Source organism: Cynocephalus volans, chromosome X (assembly GCF_027409185.1).
Source record: "Cynocephalus volans isolate mCynVol1 chromosome X, mCynVol1.pri, whole genome shotgun sequence".
Lineage (NCBI taxonomy): Eukaryota > Metazoa > Chordata > Mammalia > Dermoptera > Cynocephalidae > Cynocephalus > Cynocephalus volans.
Genome location: NC_084478.1, coordinates 56,037,901 through 56,063,556, shown reverse-complemented (window position 1 = coordinate 56,063,556; position 25,656 = coordinate 56,037,901). Strand labels below are relative to the sequence as shown.

The 25,656-nt window shown below is 47.0% G+C and overlaps 1 pseudogene; it reads right to left on the bottom strand.

Annotated features, from left to right (window-relative positions):
* Positions 1-3,875: 3,875 nt before the first annotated feature.
* The window catches only part of LOC134367994 (nischarin-like), a 29,901-nt pseudogene continuing 8,120 nt past the window's right edge, over positions 3,876-25,656 (bottom strand).

Below are 25,656 nucleotides of genomic sequence, written 5' to 3'. Positions count from 1 at the left end.
TGGCACAGTGTGCCTGGTTGTGGGAAGGGGGGTCCAGTCCCCGGATCCATGCTTTGGGTCCCCAGGCAGGCCCTGAGGTGGTGGCACAGTGTGCCTGGTTGAGGGGAGGGTGGTTTGGTCCCCAGATCCATACCTCAGATCCCCTGGCGGCCCCTGAGGTGCTGGCAGTGTGCCTGGTTGTGGGAGGGGGCTCCAGTCCCTGGTTCCATGCCTCACATCCCTGGGTGGACCTGAGGCGCTGGCAGTGTGTGTGAGCCGGAACTAATTTTTTTGTCTTTTGCTTACTTCTAAAATGGGGGAATTTCCTGTGGGGACCAGTACTTGAGCTCTGTAGTTTAGCTAAATTGCTGCTTTGCTGCTGATTCCCTGGGGAAGGCTTTTTGTGTGGCACAGGTTATAATGGTTGACTTTATAGGTACTTCTGGCTCTCCAGAGACTCAGTGCACCTGAGTTGTGTAGAAACTCTGATCTGGGCCTGAGTCTTTTCATCAAACTGCACCACATGCAATTCTATATTCCTGACCAGTCTCCTCTGAGTGGTCCCATGCTGATTGGGGTGCAGATCAGCTGTCCTTGCTGTGCCCCAGTGTTCCCCTGGTGGGCCCATCTCTCCCACTGCCCGTGCTCCATATACTTCCTGTGGGACAGGCCATACACCAGTCCCTTGCAATGACTCACTGGCCTCTGAGTGTCTCCATTTTTTCAGTTGTTGTGGCTCTTCTCTCCTATGTGGGTCCATGGGAACCCTATTAGTAGTCCTGCTGGCCTGGGGGCCACCAAGGCCCTCTTCTCTCCTGCTGCCTCCAAGCAATTCCATCCGAAGGGCACAGCTGTAGCTTTTGCTGGCTCCTGCTCCGTGTGCTCAGCAGTTCCAGCCTTAAAGTGGCCATGGCACAAAATGGTCAGAGCGGTTCTTTCTTTCTCTCATTGTGGCTTCTCCCACCTTCATGCACTCCATGGGTCTCTCCTCCTTTCCCCCTGAGCTCTAGCAGCCCCAGCTTGGCTGTTGTTGCTTTTTTATATAGTTGTAAATTGGTTGACTTGTGGGAGAGAGTGATGCTGGGAACCGTCTATTCTGCCATCTTGACTGGAACTCTCGAAATAATGTGAATTTTCTTAAGGTGATAATGGTATTGTGGTTTCGTAGGAGAATGTTGCTGTTCTTAGCAGATACATGCAGAAGTATTTAGGAGTGAACTGTGTGATAGCTGCAACTTTCAAGTGATTTGGCGAAAACACAAAGTATTTATGTGTTAGTTTAATCCATGTGAAATTTCTGATATTCAATCATTTTTGACAAGCAAAAAAGGCAAATTCATGTGGTTCAACCTAATATAAAGAGACAGAGCAAATGTGGTGAAATGTTAGTAGTTGTTGGACATGGGGTCTTCGTCTGTTTTGTGCTGCTGTAACAGAATACCACAGACTGAGTCATTTGTAAACAATAGAAATTTGTTTCTCAACGTTCTAGAGGCTGGGACGTCCAACATAAAGGCACTGGCTGGTTTGGTGTCTGGTAAGGGCTTGGTCTCTGCTTCCAGGATGCCACCCTGAATGCTGCGTACTCTAGAAGGGTGGAATGCTGTTCCTCACATGGCAAAAAGAGCAGAAGAGCAAACAGAGGGCAGGAGGGGGCCTGAACTAGCCCTTTTATAAGGGTGCAAATCCCACCCATGAGGGTGGAGCCCTCATGGCCTAATCACCTCTTAAAAGTCCCACCACTTAGTACTGTTACAATGGCAATTAAATTTCAACATGAATTTTGAAGGGAACATTCAAACCACAGCAGATAGGGAGGGTGATCAGATATTTCCTTGCACTATTCTTTCAATTTTCCTCTATGTTTTAAAATGTTATTATTTTTTAAAAAGTTCTCCCACACCCCAAAGTAGAATAAACTACTGCTTCCTCTCCCCAGTTAAATTCTAATAGTAATTATGCTTCCTTTTTAAACCCAATGATCATGGCGAGCCCCCATTGGCCTTCTTGTGGGAAGAAGCCCCCCCATTTCCTACACTCCCCCAATTGTTTCTAGACTTTCCCATTGTGCTGCCTCACCTGTGCTCTGGAACCAGTTCCTGTACTCTTCTGCTCTGCCCTTTCTGTCTGGTCACCTGTGCAGCTCTCTCTGTTTGCTGCTGACCCTTGGAGGTCTCTGCTCAACCAGACATGGCCATATTCTGCTGATGACTGCTGCTGTCTGCCGCCTCCATCTCCCAAATGAGAGCATTGGCCCAGATCGATAAATACTCCCTGAATGAATAAAAAGTTACCACCCTCCTTAATGCCCCATGGCACAACTGAGACTAGGCTATAAATTTTACAAAAACTTGACTAGTTCAGGATAGAGCCTCTCAGCAAACTAGAAATAGAAGGGAGCTTTCTCAATTTCATAAAGGACATCTACAAAAAACCTACAGCTAATATCATACTTAATCATGGAAGACTGATTGCTTTCCCCCTAAGATCAGGAATAAAACAAGGATGCCCACTCTTATCACTTCTATTTAGCATTGTTCTGGAGGTCCTAGCCAGTGCAATAAAGCAAGGAAAAAAAAAAAGAAAGAAACCCAAAAAGCATAAACATTGGAAAGGAAGAAGTGAAACTGTTTTTATCCTCAGTTGATAATAATTGCATCTGTAGAAAATTCAAGGAAATCTACAAACTCTAGAACTGACACATAAATTTAGCAAGGTCATGTGATACAGGGTAAATATACAAAAACCACTGCATTTCTATATACTAGCAACAAATAATTGGGAAAAAATACATTATTTTACAATAGCAAGTAAAAAAAATCAAATACATAGCAATAAATCATCTTACATCATCACTACACACCCTGTACTCAAGCCCCATCCTGTGCACTACCCCGATGTCCTGTCAATCTCTGCCTTTGTCCATGTCCTGCCCCCACATCTCCACACCCCTCCACCCCCCCACTCCTCCCACACCCCCACCCCTGGCCATGGCCTCCCTGCATCTCTCTGCCAGGATAAATCAGCCCCACCCTCTGAGTTTGAGGGTCTACCCTCTCTGACAGAGATGCGTTCCTGCCCTTTCCACTTTGGCTTCTCAGGGCACCTCTTTGGACTCTTTCTAGATTATAACTCCAGAGTGTTAACCAGGGTGGAAAGCATGTGGGCACAGAGACAACAAGCCTTTACTTCAAATCCCCTTTCTGTTACCTCATACCTGTGGACTTAGGAAAATCACAACCGCTCAGTTCTCTCGTTAAAAAGGGGAATAATACTGCTTATCTCCACAAGATTATCACTATCATTATTATTATTTTGTGGCCAAGTGCTTTATTGAAATAGGAAAAATAGGCAACAGAAATTAGGCTTAGTGCTGGCAGCTTTAGGTCCCCTGCTCCCACACCTCTCAGCCCCAAGGCCTGGGGGACCCCTGCCCTCACGGGGCTCTCCCACTTGTCTGGACCAGGGGAGGCCTCCACTTTGAAAAACCACATGCAGCAGGAGCTTCCAATGTGCATTCTGCTACCAGCTTCATAATTAGCAGCAGAACGCCCACAACCACAGCAACAGCAACAAAGGACTGGATTTGACACTTCGGGAAAGGATGAGTAAGAGTACATCAGATCCACGGTGCCACGTGTTAATAATGGTACCACGACAAGATATGACACTGGTGTGCCCGGCCATGCCACTCCAAGGGCAGGCAACACACCCACGGGAGGCCGATGGAAAGAATTAACTGAGCACGCACCTTCACATTCTCTGTGAGGACAGGCAAATTAAGGTACCAAAAGGGAAGAGAAAACATTTGTAAGAGAACAAAGAAAGCCCACCTCCTTGCCTCAGGAGGCACCAGGGTGGACATGACAGGCAGCAAGGGCTGGCTGTGGTCCGGGCTAGCCAGTGAGCTCAATGGGTAGCTCGTGGCCACAGACAGCCTACACTGGAGGGCCAGCAGCAAGATGAGCTTCTCTTGGCTCTCAGTGCTGGGGACAAACACCTGCCACTGGACTTCCCTGCCCTGGCTGGCGCTGCCCTGGCCACCTGGCACCTCCCCAAAGTGGTCCAGGGTGACACTGCCCATGAAGTCATGGCCCTGCAAGTCGTCAAAGATGAGGGTGAGGGCCTTCATGTAGGTCTGATAACTCATGAGCATTCGGTCCAGGTCCTGAATGCAGCGGCCATCGTCCAGCCAGCACCTGTCTCTCTGTGGTGGCTCTTTGGCAAACTCGGGCTGTGGGTGGTGGATGTAGTCCTCATGCAGGAGAAAGATCTTGGCCCTGGTGAGCGGGAGCATCTTGGGACACAGTGAGCCCCTGCAGCGCCAGGTGAGGGCGTGCCCACCTAGAAGGCCTGCACGTACAGCAAGATGCTCAGGGCTGGGGCCTTCTCCGGGTCAGCCACCTCTGGGCCACGGTGAAGGTCAGGTCCCCACTTTCCTCCTTGATGGGGTAGGTGAACTTGATGCAGCTCAAGTGGATCAGCTTGTAGTCCTCCATCTTCCCTGTGGTCTTGTTCCCAAGATCAGAGTAAAGTCCTTGTCAACAGGCTCAGGCTCAGGCATGCATTCCAGCGACAAGTGTCCCAAGAGTGCCAGGCAGAAGCTGCATCATCTTTTATGACCTACTTTGGAAGTCACACTATCATTTCTGCTGTAGTTACAGACCCACTCAGATAAAGGGAAGGAAGATAGGCCTCACCTGTCATTGAGAGGAATGTCAATATCCCATTATAAGAAGAGCACATGGGATGGGAGATCTGGCTGTGACCATTTTGGAAAACACAATCTATCACAGTGTCCTATGGCTCCCAGCCCCTGAAAGTATGTAGGTAGCAGGGAGAAACAAAGCTTGAAATAGATGGAGCCAGAAGCTGGTCTGTGGAAAATCTTCCAATCATCAGATGTGGAAAATGACAAGTGACAAATCCCATTCTCATTGATGCCTAGTCAAAATGGAAATTTGCTTCTGTCAGGAATATACTCAATAATGCAGTGTATGCAATTAATAATGCACCATATATTTTTATTTCTTTTCTGATGGGAATTGCACAAAATAGGATTTCTCAGAATTCTTGTGTTTGTAGGGCACAACACTGTGACAGTCCTACAAACACAGGTTGCATCTGTTTGAAAAGCAGTAAGTTTTATGCATCCCAGTGTTTCAGATCGCATCCTAGCGTATCTGACACATCTTGTCCTGATGGAGTCCAGTGGACCCAGAAAAAAATGGCACCTGGAATTGCTACTGGTGCAGCAAAACAGCTTGAAGAAACAAGAGCTCCGGTGGCAAAACTACACAGGTTCATCCACACATCAGTGCATGTAGTATAGGAGTCATTTTATTTTTATTATTCCATCATGTAGCACAACATGTGCCCCTTCATTTCATGTTAATTATATATATATATATTTAGAATTACTGATCATACCAAAATTCAGATAAGACAGAAAGGTAGAAGTATCTTAGTAGTAGCTAAAAACATAAACTAGAAGCAGGAGATCTACAGACACTTCAAAATATCACTCTCTTATTACATCACAATGGAAACTAATTACCAATGACAACTAGTGAACCTGAAAGAAGCTTTACAACACTATTAATAACTTTATAAAAAGGAGATCAAGCACACTGGAAGAGAGACTGAATGACATTTCTATTGTCTCTATAGAAAACAATGTTAAAAAAATTATCATATGAAAAGGCGATCAAAGAGGCGCCGCCCAAAAACATAGGAAAAAGGAAATACAAAAGTGTTTCAGTCGGTTAATTAGTAAAAATACTATATATTTTTTTGGATTTTGTGAAGTTTGAAGTCTTTGTGAGCTTTTATAATTGTTATTTCTAATTTAAATGTTCACTTTTATAGTAGGTTTTATATTTGCAATTTTGTGTTCTTTTTCTTAAAGTGAGTCACCCAAAATGTCTAGTTTTCAGACCTCACTATCAGCCATAACTGGCTCCTGTTGGCTATTATTACTAACAGGTCCTGATAATAACAGAGACCATGTGTATAGCAGTTTATAGGCATGAGAAGACAAATAAGAAATGCCAGTCAACTCAAACTAGCATCCTTCTCTTTTTTTTTTTTCAGGATGAAAGCACAGAACGGTATTGTAGGCTCCCTTAACAAAGTACTGCAGACTGGGTTGCTTAAACAACAGAAATGCATCGTCTCACAGTTCTAGAGCCTGAACATCTGAGATCAATGTGTCACAGGGTTGGTTTCTTCTGAGGCCTCTCTCCTTGGCTTGCAGATGGCTGCCTTCTCCCTGTGTCTCCACATGGTCTTTCCTTCGTGTGTGTCTGTATCCTAATCTTCTCTTATAAGGACACCAGTCATAGTGAATTAGGGCCTAGTGTAAAGATCTCATTTTAACTTAATTACCTCTTTAAAGGCCCTATCTCCAAATACAGTTGCCATGTAACGTTTTGGTCAAAGACAGACCATACAACAGTGGTCCCATGAGATTATAATGGAGCTGAAAAATTCCTATCGCCTGGTGGGGAAGCCTTTGTAATGTTGTACCACAATGCATGACTCACGTGTTTGTGTGATGTTGGTGCAGACAAACCTACCATTTTAAAATATTTTATACTGTATCTTTACTGTACCCTTTCTATGTTTAAATACGTTTAGACACACAAATACTACCACTGTGTTACAATTGCCTACTGTATTCGGTACAGTAACATGCTGCATGAATTTGTAGCCTAGGAGCCATGGGCTATGGCATACAGCCTACGTGTGTAGTAGGCTACACCACCTAGGTTTGTGTAAGTACACTCTGTGATGTTCACACAATGACAAAATCACCTAACAACGCATTTCTCAGAATGTATCCTTGTCGTTAAGCAACGCATGACTGTATAGTTGCATTCTGAAGTTCCAGGGATTAGGACTTCAACATAAGAATTGCAGTGGGGGACAGAATTCAGCCCATAATGAGGCCCACACCATAGACTCTCAGAAGGCAGAAGACAGCTCCAGCTTGGCCTGACCGAGCTGCTCAGTTAGCACTTCCAAGCCTCATTCAGCTCTGAGTCATCAGGCGGTGTCATCAAAGGTCCGGAGCCTCCTTCAGATCAGCCAGTAATGCTAAGTAGTCCTGGCAAGGGGAGCCCAAACTGTGGCAGGAGAATTACAGCCATCAGCAGGAGAGGGAAATGCCCTCAGCTCCTCAGCACAGGCAGCAGGAGCCCTTTCGGCTCTATTTTAAGAAACTTTAAAGCACTGCACATGGGGCTCCCTCCCCAGAGAGGACACCCTGGCCTTGCACTGGGGAGGCGTTTCCTGGCTTAAGGTACCACGTCTAGTGCCACCTTAGTGGCAGCCCCTCAGGCTCAGCACTGTACTTCAGCTGCATGATCTCAGCACCCGCCAGCCCCACTCTGATTAAAGCATTGCCAGCATTTCCACCGTATGGTTTTGCAAATGTTTAATATCCATGGAGGTGGCCTCTATCCATGCCGAGCTGCCTGTCTGGGTGGTCCAAGTTATCTCCACTAGGACCAATTAGTTTGCTACCTTGGGGGCCCTAGTATGATTTGGATCGTTACTGGTCACCATTAGTGACTGTGACTGCAGGAGAGGGAGACAGGAAGCAGCTCCTGGCCCTGGATGAAGTTTGAGTGGGACCTTGGTTCCCTATGAAAAGCCAACATGCACCAGCAATGCTGTGACTCAGCTGCCATTTTGATGAGTAGGTGCTATGTGCCCATCTCCATGCTAGGAACTTGACACATGACTTCCCAGCACTGTCAAGAAGTGAATATTATTATCCCCATTTTACACATAGAGCAAGTGGAGCTCAGGGATGTTAAGTGACTTATCTAATGTCACACAGCTTATTGTGGTACAGCCAGGATTCAAACTCCAGACTTTATGATGACAAAGCCCTTCAAGTGTTTTCTCTGTTAGTTCATGCAGCCTCTCACTGGTCCATTCCCACACAATCCCATCTGGAAAAAAGTTGAGAAGCTGTTGAGCCCAACTTCCTTATTTTGCAGAAGGACATTATGGTGCATACTGGAATGGCCACCCCCAAACTATGCACAACCCCCTTTTCCCTTGTCTTCTACCATAGAAGCTGGAAAATTAAAATGTTCCTCTTCTCAGACTCCCTTGCAGCTGTGTCCCAGTTCTGGCCAACAAGCTACAAACAAAACTCACAAATTGGGGCTATCAGGGAAAAGAGAACATTTCTCTTTTAAAATGTTCTTTGTCTTTTGCACTCCCCTTTCTTCCTGCCTGGAACACAGTTGCAATCCCCAGAAAGGCAGCAGCCATCTTATAGCCATGAGGATAAAAGCCCCATGTTAAGGATGGAAGATCAAGAAAACAGAAGGAGGCTGAGTCCTTAATGACACGGTTGATCCCTCACATGAACCCGGATTTCTTGTTGCAAAAGACAAAACCTTTATTGCTAGCACCACTGTTAGTTGGGTTTTCTGTTACCCACAGGCAGCTTCAATCTTAACTGATACAAGCACCCAGGTATCATCCCTGGGTCTGTGCTTTTCCTGCAAGGCTTAGAATCCCAGAGACTAAAGAAGCCTTGAAAGAGCATCCCAGATGTCAAAACGTCATCCCAGGGTCCTCTCTTCTGACCCCATCCCCTCACCATGCATTTCACGGAGCATTTAAAGTGTGAGCAGAGACCTTTAACAGTCCCTGCATTTACCCCACATGAGTCCCTCTTGGTGAAGTGGTTGAGTCCCCTTAGCTTAGTCTTCAGGGAGACTTCTCTCCCCTTAGCTAGCGTGTCCTGAAGTGGAAGCCATACTTTAACAGGAGCGTCCATCAACAGGACGATGTCTGGGAGAAAGAGGCCAGAATGGGGAAGGACCCAACATCCGAGGACTGGTTGGTGGAATATGGAACACTTAGCCTGGAGAAGAAAGGATTCAGGGGGAACAGGAAGGTCACCTTCAAACATCCAAAGGGCTGCTTTGAGAGGAGGGATGGGAAGAGTAGATGCTTTCTGCTCTGAGAGGTACAGGATGAGAATCAATGGTCAGATGGGCCAGGGAAGCTGATTTGGTTTCAATCACAGAAAGATCTTTATTAACAATTGGAGCTGCTTCCAAGGTCTGGCCTATGAGATGTCTGAGAGAGGCAATGGCCATTAGTCCAGGAACTTTTAGAGGTAATTTAGGCATCCAACTGGGGGGCGACAGAAGAATCTCTAAAGTCATTCCCAATGAGGAAATTCTATAGTTCTGTGAATCAAACTGCATGTGAGAAACACCACATGGCATGGAGGGGAAAGAAGGCAGGATCTGGAGGCAAAAAAACTACACTTAAAAACTGACTCCTCGGGCCGGCCCGTGGCTCACTTGGGAGAGCGTGGTGCTGACAACACCAAGTCAACGGTTAAGATCCCCTGACTCCTCCCTTCAACGGCAAAGTCACTGTAGCAGAAACAACTAGTTCTACCCCAATATATGGTCTCCCTCTTTTCATAGCAATAGAGCCCCAAATATTTTACCTGGGCATGTGATCAACTGGAATAAAGACTACAGTTCCCAGCCTTCCTTGCAGTTAGGTGTGGTCATGTGACTAAGTTCTGGAGTGAAAGCAGAAGTGGTGAGTGCAACTTTCAGGAAATGTCCTTATAGGGAAGGAGAAAGCTCCCCCCCCCCATTTTTATTCTTCACCCATTCTTTCATTATGCCACCTGGAATGCAAATGTGATGGCTGGAGCGCTGGCTGCCATCTTGGATCATAAAGGTAAAGACCACATCCTAGAGATAGCAGAGCAATGAATGGATCCCTGGTCTCCTATGACTTTGTGGAGCAGAAGTGCCTACCCCCAGATTCTGATGGGAAAGAAAAATAAACTTTTATTTCATTTAAGCCACAGCTATTTTGAGTCTTTGTACATAATCCTTACTGAAACATGCACCTACTCTCGGGCTAAATCTTTTGGGCTGTCTGAGCCTAAGTGGGTAACCTCATCTGTACAGTGGGAATTATAATGCCCACTCCACAGACCTCACAATGTGCTTGGGCGGGGAAATGAGATGATGCTTGTGAAAGCACTATGAAAACTGCTCAGCACTACAGAAATGTTAGACATTTGTTGCTGGGTAGGGGTTGGGGGGTGGGAAAGAAAGGTTGTGAAAAGAATCATAAATATTTTTCCCCTTCCTCAGTGTTTCCTAATGATTCTGTGTTTCCTGTCTCCATAGGTCTTGGTCTCCCTGGTCTGTTCCTTGGTTGTAGGGTAAGCATGCTTCATTAGAGGATTTTTAAGTCTCTGGGAGCCTTCATAGCCAATGATTGTCTGTCCTTTTTAATACTATAGTGGCCAGATCTTTGCAGCAAGGTGGTTGAAGATTTTTTATTTTACAATCAACAGAGGCTGGTTTTTTCCCCAAACTGTTTACTTGTGGGCAAAACTCTTCCCTTGGGGCCAGTGGCAGGACCCAGCATGAGCCCACATGGTAGAGATGGATGGCAGCCCACTTCTGCTTCACCATGGACAGAGGAAAGACATGGGCATGTTCTTGCTAAGCCTTCAGGGAAAGGCGTCAGGGAGACACAGCAGGTAACAACATCAAAACTGCTGAGCTGAAGCCACACACTGGCTGGAGCTGGGGGACAACACACCAGTGTCTGCAGATTGGGAAACAACCTTGATGGAGACGGCACACCCCCCTCCCCTCAGCACCTTGGTAACAGTTGCTTGTTGCAAAGGCCTCTTGTAGCTGGTCCTCACTGAACCAAGGCTTGACATCAGGCTGGTTCAAAGCCCCAGCAGATTGAGCCAGTTCATCTGGGGTTTGGGCCCATCTTCTGGTTTTCAGAAAATGGGTACATTCTTGAATCATTAGGGTTCTTTGAATCCAAAGAAAGGTGACCTGTCACTAACAGAGATACTGAGTACTGAAGTGGCCCCTCAGGCAAGTGTCATGGGCTTAGTTGGACCTCTCTCTAATCCCTGTGTGCTTAGTACAGTCCTGGATGCACAGAAAGACCTCTGTCAGCTGTTGACTTGAATTCGACATCCAGGGAATCTGGAAATGGGTGGAAATCTGAGCAGAATGGAGTAGGAAAGTTAGCAACTTGAGATTAAGCCAAGGGAGGCTGCTCCAACCCCCACCTCTTGATTCACCCTTCCCTGTCCTTAATTCATTTGTCAGAGGATTTGGAGTAAGTGGAGCTGATTATAGTCTAGGAAATGAAGCTCTCTAAATTCAGAGCAGAGAGGCTCAGGCACAGGATCCAGAGGCTTTTCCCTGAACAGGTGATGAGGTCAGGCCTTAGGAAAGAAGGTGGCTGGAGCCTGAGTGAGCGGCAGAAGCCAAGAGTGCTTGCCAGTGTCCAGGGAGGATGTCACATGCTGGCCAGCCGATCAGGAGCTGACAGAAGAGGGTGGGTAGGGAATGGGAGCAGAGACCTCTGCAGATGTCTCTTGAAGACTAAAGCCTGGGCTGACAGGCCACAGTCTGAGCTTGTATCAGGAAGAGTGAGATGGGTCTGCTCCCTGTGGAGTGGGCTTGCCCGGCTTTGTGGTGAAATGCTGGCCAGGGCTGCCCAGTCAGTCCAAGTCAGCAAGGTTTTCAGAAGCCCTGATGCTCTGGCCTTGACCCGGTTCAGGTCTGAGGACTGAAGTCTGTCACCCCGAGGACTGCTGGGCAGCAGCTAGGAGGACCAGCGGCTCTGGACACACCTCTGGAAAGGCCACACAGAGTGAAGCAGATGCTGATGGGGCCTACTCCTATCCTCTCGGCACTGATCATGCCCTGTGCTGCGAGCACCTGCAACTCCGCTCCTCCTAAGGGCATTCTCTCACTGCTGAGTGTGGCAGGAGGAAAGTTTCCCAGGAGCAGCCCCCAGCCAAGGGCAAACAGGAGTTGGTGGAGAGTTGCCCCAGGCCCTCGCCCATGGGTGGGCATAGTTGTGAGATGTGTGCTCTCCACTGTGTCCCAGAAGTCTCCAGTGAGATTAACCCCTAGTTGCCCACTGTGGGAACCTGTTCCATAATACTCCCTATTGGTTTCCGTCTACAGTCCCTGTCTCACTTCCCCATCCACTAGTGGCATTTCCTCGGATCGCCTCCCAAATGCACAACCTGCACTCGAGTCCTTGTCTCGGGGTCTGCTTCTGGGGGTAGCCAAATTAAGACACAGGATTGATTAGTAGGTGGGTGTGGCTGAAACTCTCCGATGGGCCCAGACTGTGATTACAATGGGGCACAAGTCAGCAGCCAGGCCTGCCCAGCCCGGGAAGGCTGAGGAACGGAGAAGATGTCCCAGCCTCACTAAAGAACTGCATCCTCGGTCCAGCTCCAAGGAAACCCATGAAGGAGCTCTGCTATAGACTGAATGCTTGCACCCCCTTGCCCCCCAAGTTTGTATGTTGAGATCTTAACCCTAATGGTATTAGGAAGTGGGGCCTTTGGGAGGTGATTAGGTCATGAGGGTGGAGCCCTTGTGAATGGGATTAGTGCTCTTATAAGAGAGGCCCTAGAGAGCTCCCGCACCCCTTCCACCATGTGATGATGCAGTGAGAAGACGGCTGTCTATGCACCAGCAAGCCAGCCCTTACAAGACACCAAATCTGCTGGTACCTTGATCTTAGACTTCCCAGTCTCCAGAATTGTGAGAAATAAATTTCTATTGTTTATAAGCCACCTAGTTTATGGTAGTTTGTTATAGCAGCCTGAAAGGACTAAGATAAGCCCCCACCCCCAATAGACTCTGAGCTTCCTGAGTGCAGGGCCCAGTCTTCCCTATCCAGCCACCACCCCAGCCTGGCACAAGGAAGGTGCTTAATAAATTGAATTGAATTGACTTGAGGCTGATCCCAAGAACCCTCCCACTTCCCCATCAGACCATTTTCTCTCACGATCACCCTTCCCCTATCATAGCTCTCTATTTATTTGTATATCCATCCATTCACAAATTTGTGCAAACATGTTGGGCAGCTACTATATGACAGGCACTAAGCTAGGGCCCTCCCCCTCTTCATGGCAGGTCCAGCTCTCCTCTCTATTTTTTCATCTTTTGAGGATGCCCGCCCATTCTTGATCAACTAGTAGTTGACAATTATTTGCATTTTAAAAGACACTATTAGAAGGAAAGAAAGAAAGAAAAGACCACAGTAATACGTTGAACATTCAGAAGGAAACAACGAATCTATGGTTATGAGAGGTGGAAGAAGGGGTGAGAGAGGGGGATAGGGAAGAGATTGGGTAAGAGGCATAAAGAATAATCAAGATTTGTAATAATGAATATGCTAATAATATTGATTTGATCATCATATGTACACAGGTACACTGTACATCATATGTACAGTCAATGCTGTACCTCCAAAATATGTATAATCAATTAAAAAATAAATAAAAGATGCTTGAAGGTAGACAATTTCTCCAAAGAAATGACTTTCTAATGATGAGTGGACAAAGGCAGCCAATATTTTGAAGAAGGGGGAAGAAGCCCTAAAATCATGCTTCTTAAATGGAGTAATCTACTCTGCCCGATGTTCATGGGTAGTGGGTCCTACATGCAGAGCCCCATCCCCAGCACCAATACACATATGCATTGGTCAAGGTTTTCCATGCTTAAGCCCACAAGCATGTGCACAGAAGCACTTATAAAAAATCACATATGCGAAGACACACACCTGAGCATAAATGCTCCCAGGAGCCTGCAGTGTGCACGTGTGAGGGCGATCTCTTCTCCTCCCCGCGCTGCCCAGAGCTGAGTCTGGGTCCCACTGTAAATGCAGATGCTGTGTGATTGACAGGCCAGCCAGTAGCTTACATTCAGTTGGAATCTAAGATACCATTACCATGGCGACCATAGTCCCTTACAGCTCTGTTATCTTCCATGCTCTGGGGAGGTGAGTGTTATACCTGGGAGACTTTCCTTCTGGAAACCACTCCTTCCTCCAAGAGTGGCTTTTAATTTTTCCCCTGGGGTCTTGCTTCTTTGGAGCAAGTTGACTTTACACCTCCCTCTGTTCTCCCTCTGTTAATGGTGAGGGAGGTTTTAAAGAGAGTTGTTATGCTTTAATCAAGCTCTTGGTCTCCTAGAACCTTCCAGCTACTCTCCTGGGGTGCCTGATGCCATGCCTAAGCAAAAAGAGTAAGAAATCCACCCCTCTCTCCACAGATAACCCTGAGGCTGGAGTTATAATCACAGAATCTTTGAACTAGAAGGGGGCAGCACTCTCTGGGGTGCATCGCTTAGATGCCCCCTGCTTTGGACTGAAAATTTATGTCCCTGGAAGTTTATTTTATTTATTTTCTTTTAAAAAAAGATGACCGGTAAGGGGATCTTAACCCTTGACTTGGTGTTGTCAGCACCACGCTCAGCCAGTGAGCTAACCGGCCATCCCTATATGGGATCCGAACCCGGGGCCTTGGTGTTCTCAACACTGCACTCTCCCGAGTGAGCCACGGGCCAGCCCGTCCCTGGAAATTTATATGTTAACATTTTAACCCTCAAGGAGATGGTATTACATACTCTGGTTTCTCTTCAGATCGCATAAATCTTTCGCCTTTTACAAGGAGATGGTATTAGGGAAGTGATTAGATATTGAGAGATGATTAGGTCATGAGGGTGGAGCCCTCATGAATGGGATTAGTGGTCTTATAAAAGAGACCCCACAAAGCTGCCCTTGCCCCTTCCACTTTGCAAAATTATAGCAAGGAGACTGCCGTCAGTGAAGTAGGAAGCAGGCCCTCACCAAACATCAAATCTGCTGGTGCCTTGATCTTGGACTTCCCAGTCTCCACAACTGTGAGAAATAAATTTCTATTGTTTGTAAGCCACCTAGTTTATGGTGTTTTGTTATAGCAGCCTGAATGGACTAAGACCCTCCTCCCCTTCAAGACCTAGAGACTTGTTCCTTTAGCTGCCGAAGTGTCAGCTGCTGACAGCTCTCAGCTGAGTCTCCAAGAATTGCCCTCAGCCGAAGAAAGGTGCCTTACCCAAGGTCACACCTCTTCCCTGAAGGCAGAAGGCATTTAATGACTGGTCTTCTGGGGGTACCAAGACCCAGCCCCCCATCTCAGCTGGGAACATCTCTGAAGGATCATCCCTGTTCAAAAGTACCCAGGGGATTGTGGAAGACCTCTTGCAGCTGCATCACAGCTCACCTCCTCCTCTGCTCAACCTGCTTCCCCTGCTCTCTTATACATGTTGACCCTAAAGACACACCCCCAGAAACTGCCTGCACAGAAATCTCCATCTTAGAGCCTATTTCCAGGCAATCCCACCTAAAACATATGGTCTGGAGCTCATCTAACATAGATCTTCCCTTGACAGAGGAGGAATCTGAGGACCATGGGGGGCTGGGGACTCTTGAGGTCACTCAGGGAGTTAATGTGAGATTTAGTTCTCAGATCTAGACTCTTGGCATTGGAGCAGACCTTAAAGGTCGCCTGATCTAAGCAAAAAGAAATGTAACTAAGAGGATACTGGGTAGTTCTCATAGCATTGATGGCAGAGGTGATGGAGTTAAAGAACCAGAACTGGACCCCACCAGCCACTTCCACACTGCCCTGCTACTCTGGGAACTCAGTCTCACTGCAGTTACCACCACCAGTGAGAAGATTCCATGTGGCCCCTACTTCTAGGTATCAGGAGTCCCTGATTCAAAGTTACCATGAGTGCCTGGATTGAGTACCCATGTCCTAGCCCAGGGAAGACTGGGGAAGGGGGAACCTGGAAGAACTGGTTGAATCAGCCAGACTGTAGATCAGTGGCTCTCAACTCTGCCTGTATATTCAATGCACCTGAGAGCTATGAGAGATTCCTGATGCCCAGCCCACACCCCAGACCAATTAAATCAGAATTTCTGGAGGTGGGACCCAGGCATAGTATTTTCTTTAAACCTCTCTGGGTGGTTCCAATCAAAGGTCGAGAACCTCTGCTGCAGGGGAAACCAATAATGAAAGGACTGGAGAACCTCTCCCCTTAGCTCCTTGTGGTATCAGGTAGGGTTTGATCAGGGAAGCAGAACCACTTTGAGTGATTCAGAATAAGGGATTTATTGTGGAAGCTGGTTAAGGCAGTTGGGTAATACGGCTGGGCTGCATCTGGTGGTGGGCCTGAAGGCATCAGGGCGAGCAGTTGGGATGAGAAGATGGACATCGTAGTAGTTACCTATTGCTGTGTAACAAATTACCCCCCAATTTTGCAACTTGAAACAATGAATATGTATTTGTTCACACAGTGCCTGAGGGTCAGGAATCCGGGGGCAGCCTAGCTGGATGGTTCTGGCTCAGGGTCTCTCATAGGCATTGCAGTCAAGGTGCCAGCTGGGGTCTGTGGTCATCTGAAGGCTTGACTGGGGCTGGAGGATCTGCTTCCAAAACGGCTCCCTCACATGACTGTTGACAGGAGGACTCAGTTCCTTGCTGGCTATCGGTCAAAGGCCTCAGTTTCTCACTACATGGACCTTTCCATAGGGCTGCTCCTGACCTAGCAGCTGGTTTTTCCCAGGTGAAGTGGTCTCAGAGAGAAGAGAAAGAGAGAGAGAGAGATTAAGACAGAAGCCACAGTATCTTTTGTAATCTAATTTGGAAGTGACATCCCATCACTTCTGCCATACTCATATTGGTCACACAGACTAACTCAGTACAGTGTAGAAGGGCCTACACAAGGGTGTGAACTCCAGGAGGTGGGGATCATTGTGGGGTGTCTTGGAGGCCACCTACCACAAACATGTACGGGTGAGTGCAAATACAAACTGGAACCCTCATGATGGCTGGAATCCACATTTCACCACCTCCAACCTCCAAGGTATGGGTAACCTGCAGGAAAAGCTGGCATCCTTAGCCACGACTGCACCTCCCAAGATCCAGAGTCGTTGAAGGAGAAGACCCAACACAAGCTGGAGCAGCTACAGTCCTGGCTGCTCCCCGGGGCCAAAAAGGAGAGGCAGGGGATGAGAATGACATGTGCGAGCTGCCACAGTGCCTGACTCACACTGAGCTGCAGAGTGTGCAAGTGGCCACTGCCTCACCTCTGCTTTCTAAATCACACGCAAATGTCTCCTACAGCCAGCCCTACCATGGAAACATACAGAGAAGGGAATTCTGGGAAATGTCATTACAGCTTAATTAGGTGACCATGGTGCAAATACACCATGGGGCTGGAGTGTGCATTAGGGGGATGGGTGCAGCCAATGAAAGAGGTAGTCATAACGAGCTTTCTATTCCTTCTTCTGGGGCTGCAGCCAGGAGGAGCAGTATTAGCCGAGGATGAGCCAGGGTCTGACAGTGAGAAACTCAAGAGACCTCAGTCTTCTCAGAACCTCAGGGAAAGCCCTTCCAATTCCCTCACCAGGCCCATGACAAACCCACTCTGGATTAAGCCTCATTCTGTAGGGGGAAGGAGGGAGAGAAGGACAGGCAATGGGTGATCTGAAAGCTGATTTCTTGGAGTGGTCAATAATTTCTCCCCACCTCACATTGATATCTCTAGACAGCCAGATGAAAATCATGCTGTAATGGTCTGGTTGCATCTAATAACACGGCCACTTATACTGTTAGTTTCACGTCTCTTGACTCTGTCTCGCACTAATGGTCCCCAAGCTGTGGCAAAATGGTATAAAAGATAGCACATAGGACCTGCTTGGTCTGTCATTTCAGGAACCCCAAAATATTTCCCCTGCTAGCATACTCATGCCCGAAATTCCATCACAGCATTAACCCTCAAGCCAAAGCTTACATTTGCTTTAACATGCAACTATCTCTGAAAGGGGTCATGTTTTAGGCTGTTATCAGTCATTCATATTTAGTGCAAATGAAATCTGGAGTGGTGTAGTGATGTAGGGAAGAAGTGAGGGAGCATTAGGCACTTGACAGGGGCAGATGAACAAGAATGGAGAGCTCTGAAAAGGGTGTGTGAAAGAAATAATCCTACGTGTCCCCTGTTTCATTTTCTTCTTTCTGGGGTCACAGAAAGACTCCATTTCCCAGCCTCTCTTGAAGTTAGACTGAGGTCGTGTGATTGGGTTCTGGCCAATGTGATGTAAGTGGAAATAATGCAAACCCCTCCTGCCAGGCCTTGGCATTAAAAACATCTTGTGCAATCTTCCCACTGTATTGTCACTTTCAGCAACAACCATAGAGGCCATATATTGAGATGGTAAGATAGAAGTATTTAGGATTCCAGAGTCACTACATGGTGCAGAGCTGCCCTGGGAAGTGGCCCAGCTCACACTGGACTTCACACGAGTGACATGTAAGACTCTGTTTGCTTGAGCCACTGAGATTTGGGGGCTATTTTGTTTCTGCAGCATAGTCTATCCTACCCTAACTAATACAGAAATTGGTATCAGAAATGGGTTTTACTGAAATAAAAACCTAAACTATGGGATCAGGCAGCAGGCAGTGAGGAAACTGATATCAGATGTTGGTAAGATAGTGATCCATGTTATGCAGTTATAAAATATTTGGTCATACTTTCACTTGCAAATAGTAAGAGATGAAAGTGAAAACACTTTTGAGTAGCAAAATGACTCAAAGTAAAGATCAGATTACAAATGTGACCTTCCCCCCAATTCCCAGAAGCCTTAAGGTGGCTTCCATTAAATGCAGAGAGCGAGGTATAGGGGCGAGAAAGCAAAGAAATATAGCAGATACGAAAACTATACCTTGAAAAGAATTTAGGATGTGGTCATTGACACGTGGAGTGACTAGAAGCAAATACGTCAGTGGCCCATTACATTTTTAAAGGAATTATATTGCCAAAGAAACCTTGAGCCTGGAAAAAAATCTTTCTTGAGTCAGCTATGGAGCTAAAACCATCCTTGGGTTCTCTCTAGGAGCAGGAAGCAGGCTGAGAAAATTCTGTGACCCCTCAAGAAGGTATTTCCTCAGTGCCCATTTAGATATAGCCAAGGAAGACCCTAGAAAAAAAGAATCAAGTAGAGGGCAGATCCATGAGTCAGGGAGAAAATGGACAAAGGAACTCCTTCAGGAGAAAACGTGGGACCTAATAAAAGAATCTTCTCTACCTCCAGGGTATGAGGCCTTCACAATAGGATCTGAGAATTACTACAGACTAGTGATCGCTCTGTCTCTCCCATCCTTCCTCTTTCCAAACACTAGCATTTACTATGTTTATCCTACCCTCATTCCACTGGATTGGGGCTGGGGGTATAGGGTGCTGATAATTTGTCTTGTTTGGCTCATAGGTTGCGGGACTAAGAAAAGCCACATCTGACCCTGAAGTTGAGACTACTCTGCATCACTCCTTGTTTCAGGGGTCTATGAGGGTAACAAAGCACTCCAAAACTTAGTGACTTAAGCAACAATGATTTATTATTTCTCGCAATTCCCTGGGTCAGGAATTCAGACAGGGCTCAGCTGCGGGCTCTTCTGCTCCACCTGGCATTGGCTGCTGTCATTCACACAGCTGCATTCAGCTGGTGACTAGGCCAAGAAAGCTTCACTTGGGTGTCTGGTTCCTTGGTGCTTCCACATGGCCTCTCTCTCTCCACGTGGTATCTCGTTCTTCAGTAGTCTTATCTAAACTTCTTTACAGCATGTCACTGGCTTCCCACAGGCATGAAAGCAGAAGCTGCCAGCAATTCTTAAGGGCCAGGCCCAGAACTGACACAGTATCATTTCTGCCACATGCTATTGAGCAAAGCGAGTCAGAAGGCCAGCCTGGATTCAAGGGGAGGGGAAATAGACTCCATGTCTGGCTGGGCAGAGTGGCACGCATGCACAAAGATAGGAGAAATTGTCAAAGGCTGTATATGGAGACTATCACACCCATAGATCCTGACCTTTCAGCTGGATGTGGTGGCTGGGTAGGACTTTGTGTTAAATTTCTTGGGAAGGGGGTAGCATGTTATTTTGGGAGGAAGAAGAGTGAAAAAAATGAACCTAATATTTGTTAACCAGAGGACTGATGGAAGTAGCTTATTAGTACCCACCCCCTGTGGCATATTTTATTTTCCTAAATGTCTCAGCAACATCTTCATCTTACATACTTTTCATATCATATGACCTTGCCACTCCCCATCAGCGTATAGAGTTTATGTCACCAGTCCTTGAAGCCGGGTGGACCTTTGTGACTGCCTCAACCAACAGAATACGGCAGAAGTGATGCTATGATTTCCAAGGTCAGGTCATAAAAGGAGGTACAGCTTCCACCTGGCTCTCTTTTGGGACACATGCTTAGGGAGCCTTGAGTCAACATGTTAAAAAGTCTGGCTTCCCTGACAACTCCATGCTGGAGAGAACCACGGCATGGCCACATGGAGGTAAATGCTTGAAGAGCTCCAGTTGTTCCATCTTCCAGCTATTTGGGTCTTCCCAGGCCAGGAGGCAGACACGTGAGTGAGCAAGCCTTGGATGACTTCAAGCCTCAGCCTTTGAGGTGACCAGTTGACACCAAGTAGAGCAGAGGTGAACTGATCCCATTGAGCCCTGCCCAATTTAAGCCACTAAGTATTGGGATGGTTTATACCTCAGCTATAGATAACTAATATGCAGTAGATCCTCATTATTCACAGATTTCATATTTGCAAATTCAACTACTCCCTAAAATTTCTCTGTAACCTCAAACTCAATACTCATGATGCTTTTTTTTTTTTTTTTTTTTTTTTGTCGTTTTTTCGTGACCGGCACTCAGCCAGTGAGTGCACCGGTCAGTCCTATATGGGATCCGAACCCGCGGCGGGAGCGTCGCCGCGCTGCCAGCGCAGCACTCTACCAAGTGCGCCACGGGCTCGGCCCCTCATGATGCTTTTTGACCATTTGTGGACACATGTAGAGTAGAAATAAATTTGAGTCACCTAACATGCACATTCCCAGCTGAGGTCGAACAAGGTGACACTCTGCCTTCTTGTTTCAGCTCTTGTATTTTTTTCACATTTGGTCTTGAGTTCTCTTTCTGGAGAGTGGCTATAAACTCTAGGTCCAACAGGGTTCCAGGGGAGGTGGTTGTGGCTGTTTACAGTGTGCCTTTCACAGGATATTTCTTTATCCTGGCAAATGGCCTAATGCCTAAGTGTCTGACCAGTGACCAGGTATCCTTCTCACAGGAAACTTATTTATACTGGTAGATGCTCTGTGGCTCTTGTCTGATTTGTGTCCAGTCTATTTCTACCAAGGTAGCCACTCTCTAGGAGAGCCCTGATTGGGAGGAGAGTTAGGTTTGGGTATGTTAGGCAGGTGACATAGAGAAGGGAACTCAACAAAGCACATGAGATCATTGAAACTGTATTACTTACAAGTCCCAGAGAGAAGAGGGCAGCACACATCACAGGGCCAATGGGAAAGGGGAGCCATCTGGGATATGCACACTCAGCCCATGGGCGGGCAGCAAGTGAGAGAGAGAAAGACCTGTGGGCCAAAGACTATTGGGGTCCAGGGTGTTACCTAGGTGGATTTCCCTCAGAAAATTGTAATTGGTGGGTTTAGGGTGAGCAGGAACAATTTCCAGGAGGTCATGCTATGCCTGAGAGGTGGTCACTGTGGCACACGTGCACAATCCATGTGGGTGTGGGGTCAGTGGGGCCAGTCAAGTAGGCTGCATCTAGCTGTCTCACAGGGAGGCAGTCACCAGGAGGTGGTTGTTTTAGGCAGATATCTGGATCAACCCCATCAAGGAACTGGGAGGAGGTGGAGAACTGGCAGAGACAATGTTAGTGAAAAGAGGCTCACGAAAGAGGTGCTGGGACCTCTCTAGGGTCCGGGTCAGCTGTGTCTACACTTAGGGCCTGTGGTCAGGCCATGTTAGCCCACAGTTCCAGAGACAGGCAAAAGGCCAGACACCCATACGTGGGGGAGATGGTCAATCTGGCCAACACGTGCTTGTTCATCTGCATTCCACCTGAGCCTGGCCCTCGCAGAACTTCCTGTGTTTCTGTAGAAAGAACATAGGCTTTGGTGTCAGACAGCCCTGTTTAAGTCCAGCTTCATCTCTCACCTGCTGTGTTACCTTAAGCAAATCACTTAGCCTCTCTCGGTCTCAGACTGCCAACTGGAAATGGGAGAACCTGCTCAGAGGGTTCTGGAAGAATTAAATGAGCTCACGAGCATCCGGCACAGAGCAGGTGGTCTCCTTGCCATTCCCCTCCTACTACCATGCATACCCAGAAAGGGTCTCATACTGTTTAAAGTATTTTGTGCCATAGTGGTTGTGGGAGGCTGAGTAGTGCTCCCCTCCCTCCTGTGCCTGCAAAAACAAAAACAAAAACAAAAACCAACAATCTCCTTGTCCTAATTCCTGGAACTTGTGATACCTGTGGCAAAAAAAAAAGGACTTTGCAGATGTGACTAAATTAAGGATCTTGAGCTGGGTGGATTATCCTGGATTACTCAAGTGGGCCCTAAATGCTATCACAAGTGTCCTTATAAGAGCGAAGCAGAGGGAGATTATAGAGAGGAGGAAGGCAATGTGACCACAGAGGCAGGGATTGGAGTGATGCAGCCACAAGCCAAGGGAGCCCGCCAATAGCTGGAAGAGGCAAGAAATGGATTCTCCCCTAGAGCCTGCAGAGGGAGCTTGGCCTTGATTTTATCTCAGTGGTGCTGATTTGGGATTTCTGGCTTCCAGAACTGTGAGCCACCAAGTTTGTGATAATTTGTTACGGCAGCCCCTGGAAGCACACAGTGGCTATCTGAGACGGTGACCCCCAAAGAGAGAGTTAAAAAAGGAAAGGCCTGGGTTCCAAGCCCACACTCTAAAAAGAGTCCTTGGTCCCTTGGGTGGGGGCCGCAGAAACCCAATTTCCCTCTAGCCAGGGTTGCCCTGGGTGATCTTGTGAATGCCCACTCACACTAGCTCCTCGGCCTTGCCTCCTTGCAGGGAAACGAAGGAAATTAGCATCGTTTCCTTCTCCACTTCTGGCACAAACTCTACCTTGCCCAGGAAGGCAGGGATGGCCTGTATCAATGTCTGAGGCCCTGGAGTCAACCACCTGCAAACATTCTCCCAGACCTGGTCTCTGGTTGTGTCAGGGTATCCAGTGGAGGACAGAGCCTGCATAAGTCAAACATGTGGCATCCCCTGCAGACTGTAGCTTCCCCTGGCTGGGATTAACAGCCCTAGCCCACTTCTCAGGCATGCTGTGAGAGTTAATGATTGGGAAGTGCACTAACCGCCATGGAAATGCTCAGCTGCATGCAATGACCCACTGACGGTTTGGGTCTGGAAAAAGCAGTCACGTTGGAGACTAGTGACATGGCTACATATTCAACGTGGGTGGTAGAATGCACTGTAGTGGCTTCACAGACCACAAGTTTTCAATTTGCAGCACAACAAGACCTTCTAATGGGGCACCTCCCTGCTCTCCCTGCATGTGATCTGGTTCCCCTTCGGTGGGTCCCTGTGGCTGCCAGGTGTCACCTCCACAGTGCCATGCCCCCAGCCTTCTCAGAAGCCCAGGGTGTTTAAGACTGCCTGTTAGCAGAGGCCTGGGCCGTGAAGACACCCAGAGTTGAACAGTGTTGACTACTAGGCAAATGAGACATTGATGCGAAAGGGAGGGGAGCCCCAGTCCCTCCCAGAATCACACCAGCTGACAAAGACATCCATCTCATCTAAGCACCTGTTAGTGATAAAAAAGACATTATTTGTTCTCCCTCCATAACAGAGACCACCAACTCACCACAAAACCCATTTCCCTTTCCTTTTGGACACACAGCTAGATGACATTTCCCAGGCTCTCTTGCAGCTAGGTGCAGCCGTGAGACTGTGTTCTGGCCAGTAGAAGGTAGGCAGGTGTGATGAGTGGCTTGGCCCCTCCCCCCAAAAAACCCATGTAGTTCTCTCTCTTACTCTTTCTTCCCTTACCGGCCAGCTGGCTGTCAATCTTTAGGGAAACTGTGAAAACAGGTGACAAATTGTCCAGGTTTGCCAGGAACTGTCCCAGTTTTAACACTGAAAATCTGTACTCTGGGGAACCCCTCAGTCTAAGATAAACTGGGATGATTGGTCACCCTACTTGAAAGGCACCTGTGAATGATGGTAGAGTTTCCCTCAGCCTGGGTCCCTGAATGGTTGCATGGAGCACTCCCAGTTCCACCCCACCACCATCCCTGCCACCTCCCACCCCTGCCAATCAGCAATACCTGTTTTGGACGTTACCTGAGTGAAAAATAAACTGAGATTTGTTACTTTATATGTTATTGCAGCTAGTGTAAACTTAACTGATACACCATCTAATATTGCTGGAGAAACAAAAATATCCTACCTTCCCTCAGCTACTATTTTAAGAAGATAGCTATAAATAGGGAGACTATATATTGTCTATGATAGTCCTGGTTTACACCTGTTATCTGGGCATAATTATTAATAGCGCCCCCTTTTACTCTCAAAAGTGTCCCTGTTTGCACAATATGGAATATAGTTGTAGATCATTTGTAGTGCAAATGCATGCCTAAAATGTAAAAAAAATTGTTAATTGAATTCTATTGAATTCAATTATGTAAGAAAGAACTTTTCTGTAATGAAAGTAATCACCTGAGAACTAATACTCTAAATTCAACTATCAGGATGTTGGCTTTTCTTTGTGTTAGACATACTGTGTGCCTTACTAGATTTCTTATAGACTTTATGTTTAGAGGATCGTTGTTCATCTAGTACTTTAGGTCTTTTCAGCCAAACAATCTATCAAAAGTTATATCTGTTGAGTGGCCCATCCAGATACTATTATTAGGAACATTATTATGCAATAAAAAAAATGAGCTAACAAACCACAAAAAGACATGGAGGAACTTTAAATGTGTATTTCTTTTTTTTATTTTTTATTTTTTATTTTTTTTATTTTTATTTTTATTTTTTTAAAAAGATGACCGGTAAGGGGATCTTAACCCTTGACTCGGTGTTGTCAGCACCACGCTCAGCCAGTGAGCGAACCGGCCATCCGTATATGGGATCCGAACCCGGGGCCTTGGTGTTCTCAGCACCGCACTCTCCCGAGTGAGCCACGGGCCGGCCCCATAAATGTGTATTTCTAAGTGAAGGAAGCCGATCTGAAAAGGCTACATACTATATGATCCCAACTATATGACATTCTGGAAAAGGCAAAACTATAGAGACAGTATAAAGATCAGTGGTCGCCAGGGCTTCAGAGGGTGGGGAGGGGGAGAGACGAACAGGTGGAGCACAAAAGATTTTTAGGGCAGTGAAACTATTCTATATGATACTGTAATGAGTTGGGCAAAACCCATAGAATATACAACACAAAGAGTAGATCCTAATATAAACCGGGGATTGTGGTAAATAATATTGTACCAATAATAATTGGTTCATTAACTGTAACAAATATACCACGCTAATGCAAGATGTTAAAAATAGGGAAACTGAGGCAGGGGAAGGGGGGAACATAGGAACTCTCTGTACTGTCTGTGCAATTTTTCTGTAAACCTAAAACTTCTCTAAAAATAGTGTAAAAAAAATAATTAAAAGGTGTCTGTTGAGCTCCCACAGAAGACACACAGCACATGGCTGCACCCCCGGAGGGCAGATGTGAGAATGCCAGCAGGTACCACACTGCGACAGGGGACAGGCTGCCTCCCAGTGTGGGTGGGATTGTCGGATGGTCAGATGGTTGGATGGTCATGGAAAGTCTGAAGGCACCAGGGCAGGCAGTCAAGGGGAATGTCCCTGATGCAGTGGGAACTGGTGAGGTGGCTTCAGGGTTGAGGTCTAAGAACAAAGCCCCCCTCGGGACAGCGTGTGGGAAGGGCGG